The 9,274-nt window shown below is 33.0% G+C and overlaps 1 protein-coding gene across 2 annotated transcripts in view; it reads right to left on the bottom strand.

Moving 5' to 3' along the window:
* LOC144965497 (fibroblast growth factor receptor-like 1) overlaps positions 1 to 1,370 on the bottom strand; it is a 344,965-nt gene extending 343,595 nt beyond the window's left edge. The window contains exon 1 of one of the 2 annotated variants that reach the window (XM_078900896.1): positions 1,272 to 1,370. The gene's annotated coding sequence lies outside the window, so the exon portion shown is untranslated. Of the gene's footprint in view, positions 1 to 493 lie in introns of both variants that reach the window. The other variant, XM_078900895.1, reaches the window with a different exon arrangement.
* Between the last annotated feature and the right edge of the window lie 7,904 nt (positions 1,371 to 9,274).

The following is a 9,274-nucleotide window of genomic DNA, read 5'->3' as shown; positions in this document are numbered from 1 at the left end:
TATCATCATCTTTAATAGATTGTAACGTTTATGAATATCGCTATTAATATTATTATCTAAGTTCTATATCATTCCCTTACCATCCGTCAATGGTATGTTTAATAATGTATTGTTACAATCATGAATATTATCGTTAATATCCTTTGTTTCCTTCTCATTATATGTCTACATTTATGATTGCATATCGAGTTGTTTGCTTCATATTATTTAAACAATAATTCCATCATTATCTCCATCATATTTACATCAAATACCATGTCTGATATTACTGTCATGATATTTTCACTTAATTGATTAATATAAACATGTTCATATTTTGCAGGTCTGATAACCGAACGCAATTTTGGGCTTGTTTTAACATTGTTGTAACAGAGAATATTTTGCTTTGGTTTGAGAGTATTTTCATTCCAACAATGAGCCCATAACAATTTGCGTTATTAGATTTGCAAATAAGAACAGAACACGTCGATTAATACCAATTAAAATGACTCACCTTCCTTGTTAAGTCTCACAGACTAAAGGTCTTGATAATATCCATTGAAATGATTCCAGCCTATGGAATTCTAATATTAATGAACGTGACTATCGTGACATCAAATGCTAATCCATAACAGTTACCGTAATTCCATTAAGATGTTGAGTACTTCTAAGCAATCCGTCGTTAGTACACGTGGGAAACCGGCCACATGGAGAATGCACGTGCGTGTGTCGGTCAATTAATTTCACATAAAATACTAATACGTCTAATTTATTTTTTTTAACCTTGAAAAATACTATCTAAAATTACAATTCTCACTCACAAATGAGTTATGTTTTAAAAGTAGATATAATATTAATTATTCAATCCACTAATGCTTTTTTTTATAACTCTAGGCATTTTAATATGTACAGCTGAAATGTATATAATGAAAATACTATGAAGCTTTAGATAATTTTCAGTAATGATACACACTAATTAATGTAGCTCTGTGAAATTCAAATTCAGGGCAATAACATCATTATGATATCTGAACTTATATTGATTTGATATTAGGTGTTAACGATGAATAATCACAAGAAACATTCTATCATCGAAACCAATAGAATTATCACAGCCACACACGAAATGGATAGTATCCGTAGTATAAGAAATACACACCTCCAAGTATTCATCAAGAACTCTAACAATCAAAATCCATAGAAAATTATATTAAAATAACCCCAAAAAAATTAAATTCAAGATTAACATTTTAGTAAAAATTAAATATATAACATTCAACAGCATTCCTTGCCTCTTGTTAGCAGTAGAGGTATTTTGGTCTAATACAAGTCAGCGGGGAACTCGTGCGAACACAACAAAACAAGCCAATCGCCCCCACACGCATGTAGTCAGTACGAGTCGTTGCGCCTCTCTCTCTACATCCCGACGCCCCTTGTTGGCAGCGCAGCTGACTTGCGACGGGTGTCAGAGTTGGGTAGCGTTGATAGATCCGGGCTCGGTATTGAGTGGAGTGTGGCAAAGACGAAGACTGGAATCGGACACGGTTGAAGAGGCGATAAGATTACATACCAACACAGTTCACTTAATAATCCTTATTGGCCGTCACATCAAAGCAATTCACGGCAAAATGATAAAAGACGTTTTAAACGTAACTTCATTTGTAAATGACCAACAGATTCAATGTGGATTTCTGTAATATCTTAACAAGATGGAGGTCATTTTAATCGATTATAGGAAGACCGAGTTTTCTGGCCAAAATTTTAAATGCAGCTTTTTTTTTTTTTAGAGTTCTGCCGAGTTGTGTCGGAATTTTTCTGATTACGGAAGTAAATTTGTAATGAGTTGTATATAAAATTATTTAAATTATAGTATTAAGGATTGTAAATGTAGGTAACTATCTTAAACAGTAAAAAATCCAAATTTCTAAATTCAAAAAATTCCAACTTGCTGATTTTAATTTCAATTTCCAACCCGCAGCTGGCGCAGGCCACAATCTAACCATTAAAAATCTAATAATAATAATAATAATAATAATAATAATAATAATAATAATAATAATAATAATAATAATAATAATAATAATAATAATAATACTTTATTGCATCCCAAAAAGGAAATTTTTTGTACAGACGTGTTATAATTTACACAATAAGATAAAAATACAATGGAAATAGGATGTATATATATATATATATATATATATATATATATATATATATATATATATATATATATATAAATTCAAGTCTTTCTATGTATGTGGCTCCCAAGGAGTTTCTCACAAACCAGCTAGAAACTCAACCTCTGTCTGAATGGTTAACATTTTTATCAATCTCGTGCAAGTTAAACAATTTGTCACGATTCGGATCATTTTAAACAAGTCCATTTTCTTTTAAATTCACCAATACTTCCAAAATCGGATGGTTATCCACGCCCTCCATTTTGCCGGTCGCTTCCAGGCCTTGACTTCCTCCATGATTCAAGTTGGTGCAGTGCACACAACACATGATGCGAAAGTGCTTATTAGCAATTCAATTGGATTATGATTTCTGTTAACATTTTGTATATCTATACTGGTGATCAATAATTTGTATACACCTGTTTTGGTTTGATTTAAAATGTCATCGATTCAAAAGATGCAAACAAAACCTGCTGGAATTGATTTTTATACCAATTATCTTTAACTTGGTGGGTGATTTGATAGCTGGAGCAAAGGGAAAAGGGAAGTAACAAAATGACACTTTAAAACATGAATGACATTCTAACAATATTCAAGTTTTGAGAACATCATAGAACGATTTTGACACTTTCAAAATATGTGATAGTCAAGTTCATGTGTGGCCTCCATTGCAGTGAATTTCCTTCGCATATGTCCTGGCATTTAAAGTTGAGGGATGTCCCGCGCATTTATGAGATTTTTGAATGGTTCACGATCACCATTGTTTTTTTGTGTTTTTTTTTTTTTTTTTTTTTTGTCTTTTTTTTTTTTTTTTTTTTGAGTTTGTGAATCCATCCCACAACGTTACAAAGCGATAATGCACGAAATATGTTCAATAGGGTTTAGGTCTGGGGGAAAAGCATGCTATGGTTCAATGACATTGACTTCATTGCTGGCCAACAAGTCTGGTGATAATAGGCCTGTGAGAAGGGGCATTGACATGATGAAACGTAATGTTTCGATGTTATTAGAGAAATAGTCGGACGTACGCATGTACCATTTCTCTGGTGTATCTTTCCTCTGTTTGTTGATTCAAGAACACACGACTGCCCATATTGTTCACATCTTCTTCTATCGTCCTGTATACCAACAACAAACCAGGGTTTATCAGTGAACAGGTCCGTTGGCCACTGATTCACCGTCCATCGCCGATAATCCTGAGCCCATGCATGCGTGTTCGGCGAATATTTTGTCTTAAACTAGGACATATTTACAGTCGTCTGGATATTCGTGGTTTATCCGTTCCTAGTCTATCCTGTACTGTCTGTGTGGTTTGAAAGCGCCACCTTAAAACGTGGGCAGTCGGTCTGGTGACATTAAACATCTTGACAACAAATGTCACTGGCAGGCATGCCCGATGATTGCCAATTGCTCCAGAACGCTCTACTAAAGTCAAGGGTGACATAACGTGAAATGATGAATAACATATTTTAAACTGTTTTTCAGCATAAAAATTTATCAAGGTAAATGCGGATACAGAAATGTTATTTCTGCACACTTCCATACTAAAGTCTCAAAACAGCATGTGGATTTCATTGTGATCATGGAAAAAATACAAAATGATTAAAGACATGAACGGACAATGCTATTCACAACAATTCAGTGAAATTTCATAAAGCATTAGAGTCGCATGAGGAATCAATAGGACCAACCGATACGGCTGGGTCAAACAATTAAATATTATGCTGTTCTCTTGACAAATTTTCATAAAGGAAATAATAAGGTACACCAAATGTTAAACGTAACGTGTGACATACCGCCCATATCTGTTTTTTATCAAGTGGGTCAGTTTCTGAAAACAGGTCTTTGATTTGGAGATTAACGAAAATGTTGCTTGCTGCTAGAAGCTCGAACAAAGATATAGCAATCATGAATTAAATAGAAGCTTAAAGTTAATTTACGAAGATCTAATATGATGTGAACGTTTCAGGTTCCCCCTTTTTGGAAAAAAAACATGATGAAGAGAGAATAAAGACGAATAAATTAATTATAACGATTTTATTGATTATAATAATAAATGTAGAATACTGAATGCCCGTCCGCTTGGTTCACCATGTCACCATGTCAACATGTCACCATCACTTGACATTGTTTTCAATTATATCTTTTTTTACTCTGTCAGATCCTTTTGACATGCCGGTAGTTAAATGCGATTGCATCCCGATTGATCAGGTAATTCATGCCAGATCTTACTCCATTTAAATTATTTGCAATCGCCGTTTTGTAAACTTTTGGCAACGATCACCAAGGTCACTGGAAAATCTGACTGATTTTGTAACCGGTACTCGACATGAAAATAATTACACAAATTTGCATATTTTGAAATGTAATCTTTAACAAATAAAAAAAGAAAGAAAATAAAGGCTATTTGCAAGATATAAACGGTCTTTAACGGCAGATTTATTTTAGTCATGATTATGTGTGACTTAAATTTATTGCTTTACGAAAACCAGTAAATCAATCGTTACATCAGCTGGAATTCCAGCTCTTGTTCTTTAACTTAAAAAGAAAGCCTTAAATTGTATAATTGTGAGCATTTAACTTTGAATCAGATGTTCAGTGTCTGATCTATCACTACATAATAAATATCAAATAAAAACCTGAAATGGTATGATATCCAAGTCTATTTGCATGGCCTGGTGATGAATATAACAAGTTAAAAACCATCCCCTAACAACAATCCTTTTGTCTTGAATCTTCTGTCCACCCAGCAATAATTAAGTGTATCCGAGCCTTACACATATGTCGATACAGTATCTACAGCGAACAGCGTCCAATTAAAAAAAAAGCAAGTTATTGCAATTTTCTACTTGCAAATAACACTGTGGAAATCTGGAATAAAATCGTGCCCCGTGAATGGTCTTCGTTGCTTTGAGAGGCAGATTGCAACGTAACGGCAAAAGTACAAAAACAGTTCCTGCCCAACAATGGCCAATAACCCATATTTTGTTTCTTACTTATTTCTCAACTTGTTGCTGTGCTCTGGGTTGTTTTTGTTTTTGTTTGTTTGTTTTTTGTTTGTTTGTTTTTTGTTTGTTTGTTTGTTCTGTTTACTTTTTTTTTGTTTTTGTTGTTTTGTTGTTGTATTTATATTTTGAAGTTTACCGCCAAAACACTCCCTCTCCAGAATGAAGTTATCTATCTTACGTCAATCTTTCTAAGTTTAGTCGATTCAATTGAAATCATCACGTTCATCCGTTTTGGGACGATTGGTCACATCTTTAAAGGGAGTTGAAATTTGGGCGCTTAATGCACAATGATTTGTTGCATCATTTTTTGGTGAGTGTTTTCAATAAAAATTTCAAGTTATCGTGGTTTTAAAATTATTTAATTATTTATTTATTTATTTATTTATTTATGTATTTATTCATTTAATTTTTATTCATTTAGTTATCGATTTATTCATTAATTAATTATTTATTTACTTAGCGAAGTCAATGACCAAATTGAAAATCTTTTCATAGAATTGATTTTGCCAAAGAGTTATACTATTTGATTTTTGTTTTCTTTCTACTCTTACTCTAGTTAAATCTGTTTCAGTTACAATGTTAGTTATTAAATGCTAGATGTGACCCATCGCCTCAATCTGGAATTAAATCCATATAATAAAAGAGGTGCTGGAAAGTAAATTTTACCGGAAAATAAACAGACATTTGTACTTTTAGCTTCTTTCAGTTTATTAAGCTATTCAGTAAATTATATGAATTAAAATGTAGTTTCGTCGTAGTATTTTTGGTTGTAGATTCAAATTTCAGGATTTTGTTCATCCCAACATAATTCTAGCTTGAGGAGATTGGTCACAAACTGGGTTTTTTTCTTCTCTCTTTGTTTCCGGGCAATGGCTATAATGGAGATGATCTACATTACCTTTCCTTGTACTCGAGGTCATTGGTCATAATGCAAAAAAGTTCATAGTTTTAAAAATATCTAACATTACAATGGGTCAGTTTTTACAGCTTAACTCATGGATATGTTTACAGCTTTCATAAACAAAAGAGCGTATATAAATTTATTAAGAAATATCCAGTCAGTGTACAGGAACAAATCATGTGAGCGATAATTGTTGGACGAAAAGATGAGTATAGATCGGTCGCATTCTAAATTATTTCCATTCCTTGAATAACAAATCGAATAGTTTCCCAAACTTACCCACCAACTCTCTCTCTCTCTCTCTCTCTCTCTCTCTCTCTCTCTCGCTCTCTCTCTCTCTCTCTCACTCTCTCTCTCTCCCTCTCTCTCCCTCTCTCTCTCTCTATCTCTCTCTCACTCTCTCTCTACCCCTCCCTCTCCCTCTCTCTAACACACAAACACACACACACACACACACACAAACTTATATACATACACCTCAGTCTGATTGAACTACGCACTACATGGAAATATTTTCCCATCCTCAAAAACAATAGATTTTTGACCAATCAAAATACAGATTTGTGGCACACCTTGCTCTCCTCAGATACAGATCTTCGTTTTTTTCCTCGTCGTCCGTCGTATCCTTGTCGGTTGGGAACGTAATCGTTAACTTCCAATGCCTGAGCAGCTCTCTGAGTTCAACAATGACTGGCAATGATTACAAAATAATGTTTGTCGGGACAGGCCAAACTAGGTTAAGGGGTGTGGTTATTTTGCCTCCATTGGCGTGTTTGGTTGATTGGATTTAGTTTGCTGCCACTAAAAAGCATTCTACAACAACAACAACTTTCAACAAAAACAACAACAAAAGCGGCGTTCATTTTAGAGGTGAGCAAGATACTGCCACTGTCACTTTTCTGGCAATGGAGTCTACAGTTTGCCTAACAACTTTAATGAGGAAGGACTACCAACCGCTTGGACGTCCAATTTCGTTACATTGAGTAATTACTGAACAAGAAATATATTGATTTTGCATTCAAAAATGGTGGCATCGAAATGTAATCTGTTACCTGTTGCTATTTATAGCGTGTCAAGACACGTCAGCTATGTTAACTCACAGACACGGCTAGGACTACGTACTTTGTCAAAAGGCATTTTCCTATTTCAGAAACTTTTACTTCATTAATCGATAATTTTAAAGAACCTTGATTTTTCACAAATTGTTAAACTTCATAGAAGTCACATGAATTATGAATCGCGTTTCCTCAATGTTTCATTCCCCATCAGGTCGAATGAAACCATATTTCCAGTTCATGTCGTTGTTGGTCGTCGTTTTAAAACTAAACATTTTATAACAATCGTTTCTGTCTATAGCCAGGTTCTCATTAGCACATGCGTCGAATGAGGTAATCTATCATAAGTGCCTTACCCAATGACACAACGTCGGGACCAGAATTTTCCAAGATCACTGTCATCCACCTGGACACGACAAGACCCATTATCATGAACGACCGAACAGTTGACAAGTTCCTGGTGATAGAAATCAATCAATCTATCAATAATAATTCTCAGACTCAAATGTAAGAGGGCGTTTTGTCAGAGAATGATAAAGTAACTCCAAACAAACAATTGTTGTCGAGGCTCATTATCTCAAATAGCATGCCAGAACGTGCTCACGTTCTGATGAAACACCCTTAGGAGTAAAGAGCAATACTCTTATGTAATGGGCTAAAACGTGCATTTATTTTTGATGACAAGTATTTGAAAATATTACAGTGAGAGGCAGAAAATTATTTTTTTATAGATTGTTTAGCATCTAACTTATCATGAACAATTTTGACTTTTACAGTTTTATTAAGTTCAACAATATACGGGGTCAATAGAATTCGAATACGTTTCATTAAATAATAATATTGTTTAGTTATTTTAAGCCACTGCTATTTCGTTATACACACTTTAAAGCGTTTACGACTTCAACACCATTCACTATTTTGACAAATTATTTATATCAACAATGTGGGCATGTCATACAAAGGAACTGTTTGAATGGGATTATATTTTATTGTTGATTTCTGAAAATTGTAAAGGTAAGGTATATATTATGATAATAATAATAATAATAATAATAATAATAATAATAATAATAATAATAATAATAATAATAATATATAATAATAATAATAATAATAATAATAATAATAATAATAATAATAATAATTATAATAATAATAATAATAATAATAATAATAATAATAATAATAATAATCATCTCACCATCAACATCATCATCATCATCATCATCATCATCATCATCATCATCATCATCATCATCATCATCATCATCATCATCATATAATAATAATAATATTAATATTAATAATAATAATAATAATAATAATAATAATAATAATAATAATAATAATAATAATAATAATAATAATAATAATAATAATAATATAATAATAATAATAATAATAATAATAATAATCTTCTTTTAATTTACCCCCCGCATTTTGCAGGTTTGCCCAATTGAATGCCACTTCTCCATGCATCTCGATTCAGAGCATCATCTTCCTTCAGGCCCAGTTCTTTCATATCGTCATTTACCTTACTTTTCCAACCATCTAGTCTTTGGGCGTCCTTTTTTCCTCTTTACCGCTAATTGTGTCCAATAATTTCCTACCAATTCTTTCTATACTTTCCTAGGCAACTCCTGCCTCGCCATAAGTCAAGCGACTTGTGTATCTATTGGAGTAATTAGTTTATTTCCCAAAAGAATGTCGTGGGGAGTAATGCAATACAACATACAAAACATTACAGAGAAACTTGATACGAAAACATAAATTATGACATTAAACACCGTGCATGTAATTTTCATAATTAATGTCTGTGTGGTATTCTCAAGCTTGCGCTTTAAATTAACATTGTAATTAACTGGAAGTCATTCGTTATCGTGTAATATGGAAAGGCTGTGAAAACTCGTGCATTCGTAAAAAGATGGATGAAGAATGAAATGGATTATCAGGGGATAATGCAAACACATGGTAATTATTAACGTTTATCAACATGACTATTTACAGGTGGCGAATTAAATGAAATGATATGCTCAGGTTCAGCATTTATACGAGAAACGATTAGCTAAAGGGGAAATTTTGGCAAGAGAAGTTTGCTATTGTTTACTGGTAACTGAAATGATGCAAAATTCTAACAAGTTAATTAATGAC

This window comes from Berghia stephanieae, chromosome 2, assembly GCF_034508935.2.
Source record: "Berghia stephanieae isolate SIO BIC M18660-M18661 chromosome 2, UCSD_Bste_1.3, whole genome shotgun sequence".
NCBI lineage: Eukaryota > Metazoa > Mollusca > Gastropoda > Nudibranchia > Aeolidiidae > Berghia > Berghia stephanieae.
Note: the sequence above shows the minus strand (reverse complement) of the source record. Positions and strands in the feature narration are given on the sequence as shown.